Raw genomic sequence first — 19,629 nt, 5'->3', positions numbered from 1 at the left:
CCGTTCTGGGGCCGCCCCGGCCCTTTTCACCTCGGGGCGATGCCCCCACCCGCCTCCCCTTCCCCCTTTATTTTTTTTCCCTCATCCTCCAGCGCAGGATGCTCGGCTCCGTTTCCCCCCCCCCCCCCCCCCCCGACTTCGGTTCCTTCACCACCACCACCACCACCACCCCCCCCCCCAGCTCCCCGCCGGGAGCAACGAGTTAACGGCGGGGCGTAGGAGGGGAGCCGGGGTGCAGCGGGGCCGTACAAAAGCCCGCTGTGTGCTCGGCGAGGGGAGAGCCCGGAGCCTTAAAGCGAAATGCAGAAGTTTTAGCCTTTCCAGCATGGCAACTGGATCGCGATTCAAGGTATTTTTTTTATTTATTTTCCCCCCCGCCCCCCCCCCCCCCCCCCCCCCGTGTCACGCAGAAATACAATAGTCGGAGGAGGAGGCTCTGCCGCCGCCGAGTTGCCGTGCCTTGCTTTTTTGAATCCAGTACACAAATTGCGCTTTTCCAGCCCCTTTTTTTCCCTTTTTTTTTTTTTAATTTCCCTAGGAATAGCTGCTCCGTTCGCTCCCTACAATTTGTACCGTCGTGCCCCGATAACTAGAAAAACGCAGCTTAACCTCCGAAATCGCGATACTAGTAAGAGCCCCTGGAAATTTAGCACTTATTTCTGGAGGCTCGCGTTGCTACTTTCAGAGTGCTTCGAGAAACGTTTTGAGCAGTTAGCATGGGAATGTGCACAGAGCTGTTTCATTCTGCCTGTGGACACTTGGAAATGATCAGGGGTTGAGGAGATTTGCACTATTCAGCGGTGCAAGCACACTCCCAGGCACTGACTTTCACTTTCAAGGAAATAACTGTCTTGCCTCATGGCTTATTTAGATAAAAAGCTCTAATTTGGTGTCGTACAGGTGCGTATGCATTTTTCCCCCCGCCGTTTGACAGCCGTGTTCGCTAGCATGCAGTTTGTGCCTATTTTCATTTTAATTAAAATCTCTGCCTAATACATACTTGGCCGGATCAAACAATTGCTCTTTTTAGCTTTTTTATTTCTCAGCTGCACCATTCCCACATTTTATAATTACATAAAGGTGGGTGTGGCTAAAATGAAAGCAGCAAGCAATCTAGTATCAATCTATAGTGTATGTGAAGTAGCTTTTCCTTTCTTATATTTGATGTACTCCTTATTTTGAGATATTTGGGGGGAAAAAAATCACGTAGGTTGAATAGACCCTTGCAGAGCTGCTTGCATTTTTCACCTTAGTTAAAATGTCAAACATTAACAGGGATTACTTGGTCCTGCAAAAGTTACATTCGGAGGAAATATCAAATTAACTTAAAGATCTAAACATATGTATTTACATTATATCGCTAAGTGAAAGTTAAAGGTCTGTGCCTAATAGAATATTTCTTCGGTATACCATGTACTACCTATACATTATTTTTTTTAATTTTTTTAATTTTTTTGTCTGACCCTTTATCTGGATTCTGAGGAAAAAAACTCCAAATAAGCTTCAGTTGTTCTCTTATTTTTTATTTTTTTCTAATTTTTTCAATATTTTTAAAGGAAAAAAAATCGCACCGGAACAAAAAAAACCCACCAAGTTGTACTGAAGGGTATCTCTTGGAAACTTTTGTGTTTATAGGTACAGATCTCCCGAAGCTTGGAATAACTTTGAGATTTTTAATTTTCAGATATACCGGTAATTTGAAAGTATGAGTTGTATCTGTGACTTTTGTCTGTCTTGGGGTAGTATTTCGTAGGAAACCTATTGTAGTAACATTTTAAAGGCAGACTATGCGGTTACAAGGTGTACGGGGGAATTTTTCTATTTTTTGGGGATTTTTTTTGCCTTTTAGCTTCTGGAATTCTGGACTTCTTACTACTCCATCCAAAATATAATGCCATGGAAGGGGATTTGCTCCTAAATTGTAGTCTTTATTTCCTTAATTATCCTCACAGTAATGAGTCCAATTCTGCAGCAAAGTACAAGTGGAGCTGCAAACACACTACCTGTCTCCATACACCCTGCCTGTTGAGCACTGTAGGGAAGGTGCACATCTCATCCATCTCGAGTGTCAGAAGCCATCCTAACAGGTGTATCACCACTTTCCTGTGGCACTTTTATCTACGTACAAGCAGGCTACCTTTCCTTACACGAAAGTAGTCCCATAACAGCACTTCTGTTGCAGGAACTTAGGGATTTTTATTTGCAGTCAACTACTGAATGTGTAAAGGACAACAGGGGAGGTTAGCACTCTATTCTACAAGTATGCTGCAGATCCTCTGGGTCGGAGGTTTAGTCATCCACCCATACCTCAGGCCCGGTGCTAGTCATTCCAGTAATTCACATTTAGTACAAATTGTCACAGGTAAAATGCATCTTGAGCTTGCTTTTTCTGTCTGCGAAAGGAATGGGGAACGAAATTGGAGGCTTCTGTGTAGAAGCAGAAATATATTTTTATGATATTTTTTAACAAGAAAAATAACTTTGTGTACACACACCCGACTTTTCCACAGATGCAGGGTGTGTGTGTGTGTATTATTACGGATTCTGAACACTCAACATCTAACACTGGGACCTGATATCAAAAATTATGGTATTTCTGTTATCAGTAATACTTGGGAAAATTTTGTTTGAACAGGCTGCCCAAATTACTTTTGTACATAGTTTTCTGTGACTCTTCTCACACAGACATCTCATTTTTTAATAGAACTAGTAATGTACTTTTAAGGTAGGAACAATTATGATGTGCCCTATAAATATGAAGGGGGCATCACACAGGGTGGAGATGTATAGGCAGGGATTTCCAATAACTTCTTAACTCAGTGAAATTTTTGCTTTGTGATTTTATTTATTTATTTTGTGAATTATTGGCAGGAGCCCTGCAGAATTTTTAGGTAACTGATGCGTTAATACACAACAAGCTAGAGAGGCTTAAAAAGGGATCTAGTTGGTGGAAAAATATCTCAGTTTTGGAGTTTGGGCGATTTCAGAAATGGTTAGATGGAGCTAGGTAGAAAAATCTCTGCCCATGTTTAATAGGGTGTCAGGCAATGTCTGTACTGAATTTTTTTAACCCTTCGCTGCAAGTTTTCAAAGCACTTCAATTCTGGTGTAAGAACCTTTTGGGATGTATCTGTCGGTGGCACCCTAACAGCGGAATAGGTTTGATCTTAGGTTCGTGTGCTGCTGGGTGAGAACTTCCAGCAGGCTTGCCTGAACATTCGAGGGGAAAGCAGAACTTGTGCTCTAATGCAGCTAATTCGCAGTTTGACAGTTTTTTTCCTTTAATATTAACATCTAACAATATTTTACCATATCATTTAAAAGGAAAAGAAAAGGTTATCTTTACAGAGAGCACAAAGCTTCATTACTTTGTATAATTCTAAACACTTCTTCATATCTCGGTAGTGAGCAGTTGCCAGTGTGTAGGGATGACCTCGCACACACGCAGACACACGTTTATTACCACTACAGAACAGGAGAAAATGTAAAGCATGTACGTTTAGCTTTTATTTTGTTAAAAGTTTCCCAGGATGTCTTCTAAAACTGAAGATGATACTGTTATGTTGTTCAAAACTGAAAAATAGCAGTGACTTTCAGGGATCGTTATTAATGTCTAAAGGAAACCACTGTTAGAAATAGTCACGGGGTTTTTTTTCCCCCTATTTAGTTTGTTTTCAGAAACTGCAATGAGTGTATCAACAGTAAATAGATTATTAATAAACTTTTCAACATCAAATCTAGTTGCAATTAATTATTTTATTTTGAGTGAGCTGAAACTCACTTTAAAGTCTCGACTGAGAAAAAGAGAATTACACAAGGATTAGAGCTGAACCTTATATTTTCATATTAGACGGTTTTCTGTAAGTTTGGTTTCAATATTATCTTTCAGAATGTTAAATCTCAATATAAGCATGGGGGGAACTTTTGAGAAGCATTTTTTATGTTTTTGGCTTAAAGACAAAAACTTTTTTTCTAAAAAAACAAGAGGTGCAGCAGATGAGGTGTGATATACATGAAAATAAAGAAAATTCCTTTTTCTTATTAAAGCAGGGTGCTTGTTTGAGCTCTATAGCAGTGGAGATTTTTTTTACTATTTTTTAGAATATGATTAAGCAGTAAAGAGCAAAATTACCGAAATATTTGGAAGCAGGTGACCTGATCTAGGCATCTGCTGCTCATTTATTAGGCACTGGATGTGTCTTGTCATGGTATCTACAGTGAAAAAAGTCCAAATAAATTTAAGAAATTGGCTGTGTGAATGCGCAGTTTTCTCCAGTAGATATTTGGATATAGTTGCTGCCTATATCAAATTTTACTTTCTTACCTGATTACTCTCATGGCCTTTTTTTTTGTTTTGGAAGGGGGAGTGGTGTAAACTTTATTTTTTCATTTTTACTACTTTTATTACATTTTATGTCTCCACTATTTCCATCATGTGTTTTAAAGAAACCAGTATTTGTACAGCTACATTTTAATAAAGGCAGTAATGGGTACTGCCTTGAAGAGCAGAAATTAAAGCTCCTTAAAGAAAAGACTATGAGTTAAATACTTAATAGTCTGTAGAATATTTTGGGAAGCGTGACAGTAGTAAGCACACATCCTTTAAGTAGTTTGTACTTACCTGTTTGGTTGTTTGAGGGTGGAGGGAGAGATTAGGAGGGGTTCTCCCCCTCCTCCCCCCCCTTTTTTTTTCTTCCTCTTACTTTCATCTTAAAATGCTGCAGGAAGAATGAAAGCAGAGCATGCTAATCTGATTTGTTTCAAGAGGCTTCTGATAATAAAGAGGCATATCACAGGTGTTCCTAATCAAGTCAGTTTGGTTTTAGGAGAAAAAAAAAAGAGTATTTTTAAAATTAGGATTTCCTGTAACATAGACAATGCGAGGGTCAACCTGATGACCTACATCTATGTTTGGGGATCAACCATGAAACTGTGGGTGTTGGAAATATGTTATAATACATGACATTTTTATTGCAGGTTTCGACCTTTCAATAGAGAGCTGATTTTGGAGAACGGCTTAGTCCTGTGATTGAAAAACTCTTTCTGGAAGGTTGATGGAGCATGAGCATGGTATATATTATATTAACATTTCTCTTATTACATGTGTTCTTTATTTAAAAAAATGCATATAGTAAATGTAACTTTTTTGGATTATTCAAAATAGGCCAGTTCTTCTGGGTTTGTTCAAGATTTTGTTGTTTGGTAAAATAATTCTTCTTTACACTCCTTCTGTAAAATTTTAAGAGACTAAGGAAAAGTATTCACACAAGCTGTCCTCGGGAGGAAATGAAGTGGCCAAAATATGTACAAAAAGCTGAGTTCACAACAGCCTTGATCATAGAAGTTATATAAATTCTCTATATAATATTGCCCTCAAATTCTTGTCTTGGGAATTACTCTAACTGAAATGTTGTTAATCTGAAAACAAAGTATAGAGCATATAGTGTTTATTTTTAAGTAACTTAATTTTTTTGTTGGGAGGGTGTGCTAAAGAAATGAACAGAGAGCTAGGTGACTGCATTTCAATGTGGTGTACAAAATTTATTTTTACATATATTAAAAAACCTAGCTACTTGACAAGCTAAAAAGTAGGAAACAAGAAAAAGTGGTCTTCAGAGGCCTCTACCTGTGGCAGCATAGTCAGAAAATTAATTTAATGTATGTATTTGTCAGTAAGTAGATTTTTATATAGTAAAACACTGAATATTTAAGAATAATAAATATGGACTGGCGACACTCATATTGCAAGTCCTGCTTTGCACTAAAGGTACTAATTTGGCTGAAACTGAGAAATCCATTCAGAGTAATCATAACCTATCTATTTGTATATGAATAATCTTAACTAACCATTTATATAAACAATTGAAATTAAAATAGTAACTGTTCTTGGATTGAGTAAATTTGTTTAAATATTAAATGGAGCAGTAAAAACTGTAAAACTTTATCTTCAGCAAAATATATTACAGTGCAACAAATTTTATGAACATGTCGTGACTTTAGCAATTCCAGCTTTCAGCTGGAATCCAGTTTTTATCCTTAATCAAATCTGTCTGTCTTTAAGAACACTTTTTTTTTGCAGGAAGTAATTGTGCCATAAAATAGGAGCAGTTTTAAATAACAAAATTTGAGATTATCCTGGTAACTGCTAATTTTTACCAAGCAAATCGAGTGAAGTGTAAATTTCATCTTTCCTCAGTGTTGTAACTAATGTCTAATATAACCTAAGAACTGCTGGCTTTTACCATTTATACACCTCCTGTCATAGAAGTAATCGAGGCAGACATGTTCTGAGTCTAGTTTTCACTATATGAAAAATATATTATGATTTTATGGGTAGTTAAGACCACCTACAGAAAATTATCAGTTAAGAAACAAAACCTTGAATACAGAAAGTGTAGTGATCTAGAGGAAAACAAGTGAAACAGAAGTTTATGTAAACTTTGCAATTCGTGATTAGTGAATAGGTAACTTTTAATTTTTTTCCCCTTTCTGTGCTTAACAGTTGCAATAAAACTATTTTTATTAATGCTGTCAGTGTTTGGGTAACATGTCTAATATGCTCCCAAATAAATAAATATTTTACAGTCTGTCCAGAAACTCTGTTCTGAGTGTACTGCATGTGGGTCTGGTTGTTTTTTTTTCTGGTTCTCTTAAGAATATAAGGATTTCACAAAACACCTCTTTGAATTTGTTCATTCTTTTTGTTCCTTTTTTTCTGTACAAAAGCAATTACATTCTTGTTAATGAAAATCAGGATTATATTGCAAGGCAAAGGTATCTAAGGCTCCCTTGTGACATATTTAAAAGGTGAAAGTTTGATGGAGTGTTCCTTGGGCTGACACAAGTTCAGAATATTTCTCATAGGTTCTTATTCAGCAAAAAAAAAATATGTCTGGTTCACAACTGTAAATCAAAGGATTTTTAAATTTAGGGCCTAATTCTGAAAACTTTTAAATACACAAGTAGTCCTAGTGCCTCACTTCCACAAATAAGGATTTGCAGAATCATGTTTGTCCTTAGATCCAAACTTTAATTTTTTTAATTAATAAAATATATTAAAGTATTCAGAACTTTGAGAGAAGTTAAATCACTTTTAAAAAGACCAAAGAGGAGAGTTTTGCAGTAATGCAATGATTATCTTACTCGTTTACAGGCTGAAATCTCTCTCGAGAGTGCTGCAGTTGTCAGTTGCCATAAGAAGCCACTTTTCAAGTGTTGATTGGCTCTAGAGCACTTTTATGCTGAAATTTGGCCTAATTAATTTTGTTCTAGAGCTAGGCAGCCTGTTTGTTCTAGAACTAGGCAGCCTGGCTGTGTCATGCCCCACAGAGTAGGTGAAACTTTCAAGGCTTGTGGGGTGTGTTTTAATTTCTTACCCCTGGCTCCTGCTGTTGCAGTTTTTATTTACCAAAACTAGCGATTTTGTTGGAAGTTGAGCCTGAAATAAGGGCTGCAGTGCTGGCCCCTTAAAAAAAAATTGTTGGTGTGGCTATTGCAAATTGTATGCTTGACTTCGTCAACTGTTTTGCAATATCTAATTGTAATGAGGCTGAAAAGATAAAAATGTACAGGCTTCTCTGCTGGAGTGCTTCTCAGGGGTAACTTTTTCATGGCCACTTTTACTGTTCGTAATATAGGTGCACACTTGAGGCTCTACAGACCTCGTTGACTAAATCAGAATTTGATAGCTAACAATGCACACTTACTGCTCCTCTGAAAGGCTTGTTGCAGATAACTCTGTTAGCTCATCTGTGCTTTCCTTAAGGGCTTCTGTTGCTTTTCAGAGGCAACTTAAATAATATTCCTGAAAGAGGGATGTAGCTATAAATGCAACCCATGCCCAGTTGTTACAGCACATGTAAAATCAGCCATTGTTTGCAAACCCTGTGCTATCTTAGGCATGGCTGGTTTAAATTTTGAAATCTGAAAGAACTGAATTTTCTGGATTTTGTTAGTTTTAACTAGATCCAGGCCTAACGGTATTTTAAAATGGAGTTTTGTGTACTATTAGATTTAAATAAGCATTAATTTTTATTATTAGACTAGACATTTAATGAAACAGCTGTACAGCAAGGATTTAAGAGTGGTGTACTTACACCTCATTTTTCCTTGTCTGTTGGTGAAGCGATCTTGCAAAGCAATTGAAAAAGAATAACAAATGATATACAAATTCTTCAGGAAAAATAGTTAAAACATGCTAATTGGCATATTTAAATGCTCGTGCTTCTCACTCAAAGCCAAAGGCAGGCACAAAAGTAGGGTATTGCCCCTATTTATTTATTTATTTATTTCAACAAAAGCGAAGCAGAGGTTTGTGTAAACCCACGCATTTAAGCTGTGGGTAGGGCAGAGAGAAAAACATAATTCAAGTTTTCATAAATGTTCAACTTCTGTATTGATGGTTGTTAATCCACCTTGTTTTGGGCTGCTGCTCACAAACTAACATGAACTAACATGAAAAAGAGCATGTGTAAAGATGTGATTGCTGATTCAGTAGTGTTTTCGAATAAGCCACTGTCTTTAGCTTTGTCAATTTTGAATTTATTTTAAATACCTAGATATTCACAGTAGATTTTTATTTGCAAGCCTGTTGGAGGGAGATTTTTTTCCTGGGGGGGGGGGGGGGGGGGGAGATTGTTTTGGTGGTAATATTTGAAATTTTTACAGCAATATTTTGAGGAAAATTATTGCTTTTAGTAAAATATGTTACTAAGATGAATTTAAATGAAGAGATAGCAGTACCTGTATTTTTTAATTTTTGCAACATCTAAAAATCTTGGTAGTGTGCAAATATCTCCAGAATATTTACACCTTCCCATTAATCCACTAAATTTTAAGAGTTTGCTTTTTATTTCTTCTGTCCTCTGTTTTTGGTGTGTTTTTTGATGCCTTTAAGCAAAAAAGAAAAATCATAATTTTATCTATCCACTTCTAAGTTGATATGGGGTGTATTTTTTTCTAGAAAAATATGGATTTAAGTGTTAATATCAAAGTTAACTTACTGATGTTGAAAATTATAGTATTTTTTTAAAAATGTATGATCTCCCCAACTCTAACTGATAATTTCCTACTTCAAAATAGCTATAAGTCACTTAGATTTATTGAAAATTTGGGGGAAGACAGGAATTTCAGTGGATCTGAGAAATAAAAACCTTGGATTTAGAATTTCTGTATTCTTTCAGGACAATTTTTTTTTCTTGGTAGAATGTGCAGATCCTGTGGTCTTAAGGATGTTATCACTTGAGTTATTCTGCAAACACTCTGCTTCCCCCTGCGAGAAGCTATAACATATTTTAATTGGGATGAGGAATTTGAAAAGGAGGATTCTGTTGTGAAACATTGTAACTGCTCTTAGGGGAAAGCCTGTCTATAAATACACTGAGAAGTCTGTTGCAGAGCAGGGTTCCCTGACATGTCTGACAGTACCAACAGTATCTTGCACAGGCAGACAAACCCCTTCTCAAAAACAATGGGCTTCTGCTTAGGTACTTGCTCTGCTGCCCCCAGGCTCCCCAGATCTAGAAGATTTTCCTCGAGTTCTCAGGAGAAGGGAGAATGATGCTTTTAGTGACAGGCACAGCAGTTACACAAGCAGCAGGGAAAGGTGTATTTTCCTTCATCTGTTTTATAACCTGACTCTGAGTGTGTTTCAGTTCTCAGGCAGAATGGCTGTTACTTCAGGGGCTGTACTTCTGTATGACAGTATTTCTTATTTTTTTTAAGCAAAGGATCCTCTGTTGATCTTAATTTATGTCTATCTCTATCTGATATGCAAGGGTTACCAAAAATACATTTTCCATACTTTGTCCTAAATTCATTGCATCTGGATACAAGAGAAGATAAAACATGGTTTGAAACAGAAGAAAATACTTAGACTTCTCTTTCTGGAATTGCAAGGTTTAAAATCTGGATTTGCATTTGCACAGTGCCTGTTTTGCATCCAGGTTTAGAGTGTAACTAGGAGATTCTTGAATCGGCAGTGAGACTAATTCCTCCTGAATATTAGTGCTCGTAGGCTGTGTTCTGTTTTTACACCAGTAACTCTTCAATTTTCATGAAAGTTTTGATTCCAGCTATGTCACTGTAATTACAGTGAATCTGGCTGTGAATAACCGTGTGTTTGTTTCAGAAGCTGATATTTTGTGAAACTGCATAAGAAATTAATGGAAATGTAAGATACAAGAATGTTCATAAGTTCTCGTAAACTTATTGTCCTTGATTTTTTTCTTCTATTTAGGAATACAGACTTCCTCTTGCATTTTTGGTGTGTAGTACTCTGGTTGTCAATCTCATGGTCTTCTGACATGAAAATGATCCTCCAAAATGCCTTCCGATTTTTTTAAAAGTTTTCTTTTTGGATTAATATAACTTAAGTTGGTGACCCACTTTCCATTATGTAAAAACCTGAGCAGAACTTGTCACTGAGGTAGGAATTCATATAGGCTAACACTAGAGGGCAATTCAAAGCAAGAGTCCACCCCAGAGCAGTTCAGGCCTGCCTGTGGCCCTGTATTGAAAAAGGGGGAACCTGGGGGGACTTTCTGTGGGTCCCCTTCCCAGACAGAAGCTGGCCTTGGTGATTACACTCCCGAATCTTTTTTACTGGATATGAAAAGCAAGCTAAATAAAACTTAGATCTCTTGGAGTGCTCCGCTGAATGAGAAGGAACTTAAACCAGTTGTTAATGCTTTGCTGAATTAAAAGTTAAGAAGCCTGTTTGACGGTTTCTCATCTCGTTTGCTCTTGCCACTATTACAAGACACAATTTGTGGTCTTTTTTTGTTTCTTTTAAATGTGCTACACTAAACCCTTTAGATCTTATGTGAAAAATGCTTTGGGGAGGTAAAGTAACATTGCACTGAAACTTAAATGTCTTTTATTTTCAAGTATCAAAGAAAATGTTCTGGATTTGCTGAAGTGTGCTAGTAGCTAAGAAATGATGTTTTTTAACAAATGTTAATAAATGTACAATAATACCAATAGCCAGGAGAGCCCTTATAAAATACTGCTGAGTTATGTGAATTAAAAAGTATAAATTGATTTCAATTTTAAAAAAGTATAAGGCATCAGACAGGTACTTTGTGTGTGTAGGTTTTGCTTGATAAAACTATCAAATGCAAAAACTTGGTTGAAGTAAGATGAGCAATCAAGTGCTGTATTTAGTATTTAACTGTGGAGGAGTGATCATCTGTGTATATTGTGCATGATTTAAACAATTTACATAACAGTGCATTACATAATAAATTCTAGTTTTTCACAGCTTGCGACATTCATTATAGATCCACAGACCATCTCAAATGCTTGTAAATAGTAACCTGTAGTGCAAATGGTGATGTCATGGTGCTTGAAATGCACTCAAGAATTCTTATTTTAGCAATGCAGATTCCCTCGTTATACTGAAATGTATGCATCCAGCCATGTGAATGCTTGCAAGTGCCACGGTACAGATTTCAACACCAAGGGTATTTTATAAGCTTGTGTGTTTGTCTTTCTATATAAGTTACACATTATTTTATATACACTTACATATAAAAGGGCTGATCTGAGGTTAAAATGGCATGGTCACTCCTCCATTCTGTACCCGTTTTCAAGAATTATCTTTGTTTTCTTGCACAGTTTACTATAGATATCTAAAACTTATTCGTGCTTTTACTGCTTTTTTTAATGTATACAAAACATTTTGGCAGTGCTACAAATGGATAGAAATACTGCAGTGCATTGTTACAGTAATTTACCCCTGTCTCTGCAGGTCTGGTCAGCAACTCCAGTGCAATTTGAAGATATGTAATCTGCTGGCAACGATGTACCCAACCTTAATCAGAGCTGGAGTCTTTGGAAGAGAGATTGTCATCGCACGATGTATAGTCCCACAGTGACTGGCCTTGGTGAAACTGTGACAGAAGAAAACAGGTTTTGCTTTGTTTTGCTTTTCTACTTTATAACTTGCAAAATGCAACAAACAAAAAAAGGAAGACAGCTGAACACTTCTGTGGTTAGTGTCTCTGGGTCTTAGAGGAGCCTTTTGTTTTAGTGGGGGGGGGAGCAGTAAGGAATTAGCTGATAATCAGGTTCAGTGATAGAAGGGATCCTAACCATACGTATGAACTCTTGATTTTTGAGAATATGAATTTTTATACAAAATCTGGCTGAATATTCAAGCGATTAAACCAAGCATACATGTAAGCTTTTAAGGAGCTGAATTTCTAGCCTTCTGAAGGTAAGACACTACCAATTTGTGTCAAAATGACTTTTTTATTTTTTTCCTTTTACTAGTTTGATTTTTTTGGCCCTAAATCAAAGAGAAGTTCTGTTGATAAGTGAACATTTAAGGCTGTCTTCAGAATTTTACTTATTTGAGCAAAGCAAGAACAAATATGTAAGTATAAGCAATGTGCAGACCAATATTGCAATATTGTTCTGTTCTGTCTTTAAGCAGGTGGTTTCATGTGGCAGGCTGGAGGAGAGATTCTTTTTCTTCCCAGCTTTTGACAAAAAGATGACGCATATGACTCAGAATTAGAAGGGGAAATCTGCCAGTTTGCATCAGTTCCTCAACTTGTGGGTTGCTATTCACCACAAGGAAAATTGGTATACTCGCACCAGTGCTTCTTGAGAGATGAAGAGTAATCATTTCCTTCAGAAAGTGTAGGATGATTGGAGTAGGCCTTTCATATGTGACACTAGGCTTTTCCTATAAGGTATTTTTCAACTGTATTAATTTTCTAGGAAGAAAGGAAAACAAATGATGTTCTTAAATGCTATTTTTAAAATAGGGATCAGGTATCTCATAGCTTAATGCAGAATAAAAGCAAAGGAATCTGCTTCCTTTTGAAAATATTCTCTTTTGCTGGATTTCTAACAAACCATTATAGATCTCCACGGGCAAAAGGTAAGTTGTGGTTTTTTAATTCAATCCCATATATCTCAATCTCCAGTTCCAGCTTTTAAGTAAGCTAGTAAGATTAAAAAAAAAAAGTATGTGTAGTGAATTTGAGAGCAAAAGGCTTCGGTTCTGAAGGGGAAAATACTTAACATCAAGTAAGGAAGATCTGATTTTCAAAATGTTGTGCTTTAGACCTTCTAAAAAAAATAGGACAGCAATTTTGTGATAATTCAGATTCTTTCATATAAGGTTTGGGATATGAGGAAGAGTTCTCTCAATACTGGCATTTCCTCAAAGAATGTACTATCAACTAGCCTTTTATTTAAAAAATAAGGGGGGGGGGTGTCAAATGCTAATTGTTAAGATATTCATGTCTTTTTATGGAAATTTATTAGGCATTTTGATAGGACTGATAATACAATTAAGATTTCTTGACTGCTACTGTGCTTTTAGGTATTGGATTTTACATTTTTTTCTTGATATATTAACTTCTGGTTAATTCAGCATGGTTTTACTTTAAGCTTGTTAGTGAAATATTGAAAATCTAGCTTAATATAAAGCCTTAAGAGGCACCCAGCATCCTCTTTTTTTTTTTTGTAGTGGATAAAGTTCCTTTTATTTAGCAAAAACTTGTTGCTTTGAAAAGGTATATCCTAAGTGAATCTTATTCTCCTACCTGGAAAAATCAATTTGATGTTTAACAATGTGTCAGCCTTAGAAAGCACCATGTTCCTGTGCATTAGCTCAGTTCTGTGAGTTGTCTCCCTAGTGGGGGAGTGGGTAATGTCTAAATGTCTTTTAGATGGGAGTATATACATGTGTTTGTGTGTAGATGGATATCTTCTGTATGAATAGGGATGAGGGAGTGGGGAATAAAACAGCCTTCTATCTGAGCTGCTGCTCCTGCTTGTTTCTTCAGCTACCATTGACTAAACAATCTAAGTAGATAGTATGACCAGGAGTCTGCACCCCAAAGACATTAAGGACCCCTAAAAGTTCTGCTCGAGTAACTGCCTAAATAATGAAGTTGTAGAAATATAGCTGAGGATGGGAAAAATTACAGCAGTTACCAGGAGGTGTTCCTCTGCTGTTAACTAAAGGATTCCGTTAACCGTTGAGTCAATTTCTTCTAACAGTTCAGTGTTACCTTTCATAAGTCATACAGTTGTCTGGCATTTCATAGAAGTCATGTAGTGATGATGTCAAGATACAGAAGAAAAGACAAATTTACTGTCTGAGCCAAAAGGCAGGCGCACAAAAAGCAACTTCTTTCAGGACACGAAAAGCTCTTTGTTCTGTGGCCTTGGGTTTTTCTGTGCTTTGACCCTTATTTTACAGCATTGTCACTCTGACCCTAAATCTTCTGAAGCAGACGTACAGCAAATTTAGCCCTCTACAAGTGGGGTTGCATTCGGAACTATAGGCCTCTTTTTGGTCTTTAGTTATATTATTATAGTTCCATGGAATCCTAAGATGCAACAGAATTAAAAATGTGTAATTCTGTCTACTGCAGGTAATATTACTTGCATATCAAGGCATATTTTAAATATATTTACTTATGTGCATAACGCTGTATTGCCATCTTATGATTTATTATTATTTACCAATTTCAGATAGGATAGCAGATAGGAGGGCAGCCTGGCTAATACCGACTAATGCATTTTCCACTTTCCCAGCAGTACTTTGGAAACTGATCCTGTGCACTTACCACCAGGGTTCCTGCAAAATGCTACTTGAGCATTAAGCATTCTGTTGAGGACAAGAAAAGCTTTGATGTCCATTCTGGAGTTAGAATACTTAAACAGCAATATTCGCCTGCCTTTCTTTCATAAAAGACTTGGTGCCAGCTTAGAAGAGCATAAAATTTTACTCTAGGCCTGTGACTCTTTTCTTGGGCTAAAAGAGCAAGTCTTCTGTGAATTTGGGAGGAAGAAAGGAAAGGTTAATTTTCTGAATTCTTTAAGAAGGCTAGAAATGAATGAAAAGTACAGAAACCTTAGAGCTTGCTTAGATGCTCTGAATTTTTATCCTTTTAGCCTATTCCTCCTTTTTTTTAGGAAGAGCTAGGAGGAATGTAATATATTTGAGAACCTATTTCCCTGTCTTAGTAACTTTCCGTTATAAGTGTGTTTGTGCTGTGTGGGTTTTGTTATTTAGGGAGGGATTCTTCCATTTGCTCCTTCACCAGCAATAATCCTGTTTAGTAGGTTTTATGAACTTGAACTGTAACAATAGGATAATCTTTTCTGGAGGTAACGGTATAATGACCTAAGCAATGATCTAACAATACATGTTTATTGGAGAACTTGGAAAAAAATAAGTATATTGATTTTATTTTTCATCTGAAAAGATGTTATGAAACCTTTTTAAAAGACACATAGGAATTGAAGTTATATTTCAAGATAGCTCCTTTCTTTTTTGGTAGATGCACCAGACTAAGTATTGATATTTTTGTGATTGAAGTTGGGGGGGAAAAGGGATGTTTTAAAAACTGCTATAATAAAATAAAGGTTACTTCCTAGAACATAGAAAATATTGTCTTAATTTTGTATGTGTCCTTTGAAGCAGAAAGAGTGCTGGTACAAATTGGAAGTGTTCACACAGTTTTCTTCTTGTGTGCTTGCCAAAGGTGCAGGGAAGACAGATTTTTAAAAGTTGAGTGCAAGCTATACTAGTGCAATAAAGAGGGGTCTGGAAAGCTTTTCTGAAATACAACTTTTACAAACTCTGGGACCCAAAGTTTGTCAGACTTTACCAGTTTCCTTTAAAATATTTCATATAGTAGTACATTTAATGCATCAACATCCGACAAAACACTTTTTAGAAGCTGGGAAAAGAAGTGTGAGGAGTTAGTATTGAGTAGCTTAAAACCAAAATTGAGTAAGACTAAAATATATGTTTGTATGTTATCAATGCATACTTTTCATAATATTTCTGTCAGCTTCCCTTTTTTTTCAGCTAGCAGGTTATAAAAACTGTTTGGAGTCCTGTACTGATTTCTCAAGTCAGATCTAAATACCTTTTGGTTTCTTGCCTTCCACATAAGTCCACTGCATTTTGCTTGCTATCCGTTATTTCTATAGAAGCTTTAATATTGCACTACCAAATAACTGTTTTTATTTCCTTTTTGTTTTCATGACTGCAATGAAGGAAGAGCGCACCTCATACAACAGAACATGCAAGTCAGGCTAGTATAAGCTGTGCTTGGAGTACTGAGATGAAGGAAAAAGGATGTAGAACTGAATTTGATGCTGATAGACCATAACTGTATTTCCAAATTTCTGTGTATTTTTAAACTTCAGACTTTCTTAATGCTTTAGTTACTGGTTTTTATTTTTAGCTGGCTTTGTTATTTTATGTTTATCTTATGCAGTAGTTCTCCAGATAGTCTAAATATGTTTGTTCATGGTCCTTGGAGAGACGGCTGGACACATGATGTAGATTCTCCAAATTTAGCAGCAGTAAATTTCTGTAATCAGCAGTTATCTGCTTAAATTTCACTAGTAATATTTTACACTGGAAAGATTTCTGTTGTCTGTTTTTTACTATAATTTTGTGGGGAAAATTGTTGACATGATCATGAAACAGTTAACAGATAATCCCCTTTTTTTTGTCAAAGTTTGTGTGCTTGGCCTTACCCATAATTTACAAACAAAACTGTGGAGCAGTGCTTGTTATCTGTGTTCAAATATTCAGCCTTTTGTTCAGAGGATTACTCAAAGCTTTAATACAAGTTTGTTATAGTCTTAGAAATATTTAGCTGCTTGGTAGAAGGTAGGGGAAGATTTATACGTGGAGAGTGTGTGTAAGCTTGATCCTGACTGACTGCCCCTCTTTGGGGTGAAGTGGTGCTAATTTATTGCTTGATTGGTCATTTAATAATAATCCTTAAAAAATGCTAGGTCAATGCTTAAATTTGAGTTCAAAACCTTAGTGTTATTTCAGCAGAAAAGCAATCAAGGTGTAGAGCTTATTCTCTTCATTCTTTTTTTTTTCTGTGACCACAAAGTAGCCTCAATTAAGTTGAGTGTACTGACTGAACATCATGTTGTACCTGAACCAAATAACAATGCAGTAGTAGCCAAAAGTACACTTATCTTTAAGCTAAAACTTCAGTGATACTTCTATTGAATCTTTCCTTTTTACAATATGCATGTCACTTAAAGGCTGCTGACATTAATAATTAGGGGTAAAGAGGGCTCTTTAGCAAAAGCAACCAAAAGAGAAGGATAATAGAATATTTAACCCACACTTATTTTAAAATGCAAGTTTTAAGAATGAGCAAAAGTTAGAAAATCCTGTGTGTCTGCAGCACAAATATTACAGCATTCAGTAAGCATATGACAAAAAGTGAAACTACTATTGTTTAAGCTGGTGGGGAGAAAAGTAAACAGTGTATTATCAAGGCTCAGCTACATACGCTTTTAGGTTTTTACAGTTTTGATGCTTAAGAATAGAAATGTTTAGGTTTCTTAATACTGTGGTGTGAGTATCTCCTGAATTTTGTCCTTTTCACAGAGTAGTGAAAGAGAGGTAGGAGCACTGGTAGCCCAGATTTAGTTTAGTAAAAAATGTGTTTGCAGCACACAGTAACTGTCAGTGTGTTTGTTTGTAGAGAATGCGGTATTAGTGGCACTGAATCGGAATCGTGAGCCCTGAGAGGAGGAGAGCTTTGCAAATTTACCTGCAGTTTGGGGAAAAAAAGCTATCACTGCAAAACGCCTTGTCTGTCCTAAGAGTAAGTTGCACAGGATGCTTGTCAGAACTGTCCCACTTCATGCTGTGCCATCCCTGCCTCCCAGTGCAAAGCCTGCCTTACTGCAGTTTCAGCTGAAGAGGCTAAAATGGAGAAAACTCAGATACGGAGGTGTACGTTGTGATGACTGTGCTGGGGGGGTAGCACTGGTGGAAAAACAATGTCATGCTTTAGGCTGAGGAACTCTTAAGAGCCTTTCAGTGTCTTTCAGCTTCAGATTTCTAGATTTAAACTGAAACGGGGTTGGGAAAGGGTCACGGTGAAGCAATAGCTGCGCTCTCAGAGTGGATCTGTGTTGCTTTGCTTTAATGAGCAAGTAACCCAAACAAAGGAATATGGCTGTGTGTAAGTGGTGTTTAACACTACCCAAGTGGAAGGTGTGTTGGCCAAGAAATATCAGGAGGGTGGTGGTGGTATATGAGCACAATGCCCAAAGTAAATGTTTAAGCTTGTGTCACAGTCTTGGACATGTGAGATGATACACTACTTAAGAGAAAGGCCTTGGTTTGTTTTATTCCAAATCACCAAACTGTCAGATTGCTTTGAATATAATATTATATAGAATTAAAGGAGTGTTTTGGTAGTTATAGTAGCTGGAAATTCACTTGTAATTGTTTTCCATGAGATCAGAAAGAAAATGCGTTGGGCTTGATACTGTCATAAACTCTTAATGTTAAACTAATAAAAGTTCAACGTGGTATTTTATACTAGGCTGTCCTTTAATAAATCAACTAAGTGAAAATAAATCAACAGTGAAACCAAGAAAAAGCTCCTTCCCCACACCCCTTTTTATTTATTTTGAAGCAGTTTAATTGCTTTTCTATCAGCATTCTTGACTTTTGTGTATATGCAGCGTAGAGAGCCTGCTTCTGTGGAACTGAACTTCTGCTGCTTCAGAGCTCTTCCATCTTCCTCAGCAGAGCTCTCGCGCTGAAGGACTTGGGATCTAATGGAGCTGGCTGTATGCACGTTTCCTGGCTGTTATTGAGGGTCTCCCCAGTAATTTCCCTGCCACCCCCAACAACTTAGGACACAAAGAGATAGGAGAAGCACTCGATGGCATGGCTGTGTAAGTTTTATGACCAAAAGCGTAGAGGTTCAAAGCTTTGTGCAGACACTCCCGTATTTCACTAGATATCTGGCTTAGTTATCTGTATGTGTTTTATCTTAGTTTTCCTCCTTTCATCCTTTTCCTGTTCTTCAACCCTTTCTCTCACATATGAGGTCTTCAATTTTAATCTGTTTTCTCTGTAAGGAGCAGAAGCATATTTTTAATAGGAAAGTAGAAAATATAGTCATGGCTTTTTGTTTTTTTTTAAATTTACTTTTTGTTTGGGGGTATTTTTGCTAGTATAAGTTAAAAGAAAAAAAATACCATCCTGTAATGCATGTGAGGCTTTCTGTTCATGTTTGGGGAGGAGGGGAAATTACCAGCAAGTTCTCCTACTAATGTACTTACTGTGGAAGATAGCATTAATAGTTTTGCCAAGTCTTTGTTTCATAGTGTGTGTAGTTTAGTTTTAGAGGAATTGCTTATACAGCAGGGGGAAAAAAAACCCCTCCATGCTTAAGCTAGAAAACTAAAAACAACTAGGCAATTGAAACAACAGTGTCTAGTTAAGCACACATAGCTTACAAATTAAGAATTTGGTCTGGACATATAAGTGAGAATTCTTCCAAAGGTATTAAGTGTTGCAGCTGTCTTATTTAAATCATTTCTTTGATATTTTCAGGTAAATCTACAAGTAAGAGGCAGTACTTGCTCTTGTTGGAGAACATCTTTCATAATCTTTTTCCAGAGAACTGTAAACAAATCTTATTGCTGACTAGCATCTTTGCTTGCATCCATGCTTTTCTTATCTTCATCTTCCATACTGTGTGTGTGTGTCTGTACACATACATACACTGGATGTTTTTCTTTACCCCTTGGATTATGCCCAGCATAGCTTCTTTGGGGGGAAGGCTGTCACAGCATACCTTAGCAGTTAGG

At 36.7% G+C, this 19,629-nt stretch overlaps 1 long non-coding RNA gene across 11 annotated transcripts in view; it reads left to right on the top strand.

The window, feature by feature from the left end:
* LOC121062518 overlaps positions 1–19,629 on the top strand; it is a 44,027-nt gene that overhangs the window by 841 nt on the left and 23,557 nt on the right. For 5 of the 11 annotated variants that reach the window (XR_005815599.1, XR_005815590.1, XR_005815596.1 and 2 more), the window contains exons 2-4: positions 4,978–5,070; positions 11,750–11,910; positions 17,499–17,621. This is a non-coding gene — a long non-coding RNA (uncharacterized LOC121062518). Of the gene's footprint in view, positions 1–194; positions 350–4,977; positions 5,071–11,749; positions 11,911–12,273; positions 12,699–17,498; positions 17,622–18,492; positions 18,601–19,629 lie in introns of those variants that run through there. The other 6 variants (XR_005815588.1, XR_005815591.1, XR_005815593.1 and 3 more) reach the window with 6 other exon arrangements.

This window comes from Cygnus olor, chromosome 1 (genome assembly GCF_009769625.2).
Source record: "Cygnus olor isolate bCygOlo1 chromosome 1, bCygOlo1.pri.v2, whole genome shotgun sequence".
Classification (NCBI taxonomy): domain Eukaryota; kingdom Metazoa; phylum Chordata; class Aves; order Anseriformes; family Anatidae; genus Cygnus; species Cygnus olor.
This window is presented reverse-complemented; position numbering and strand designations above follow the sequence as displayed.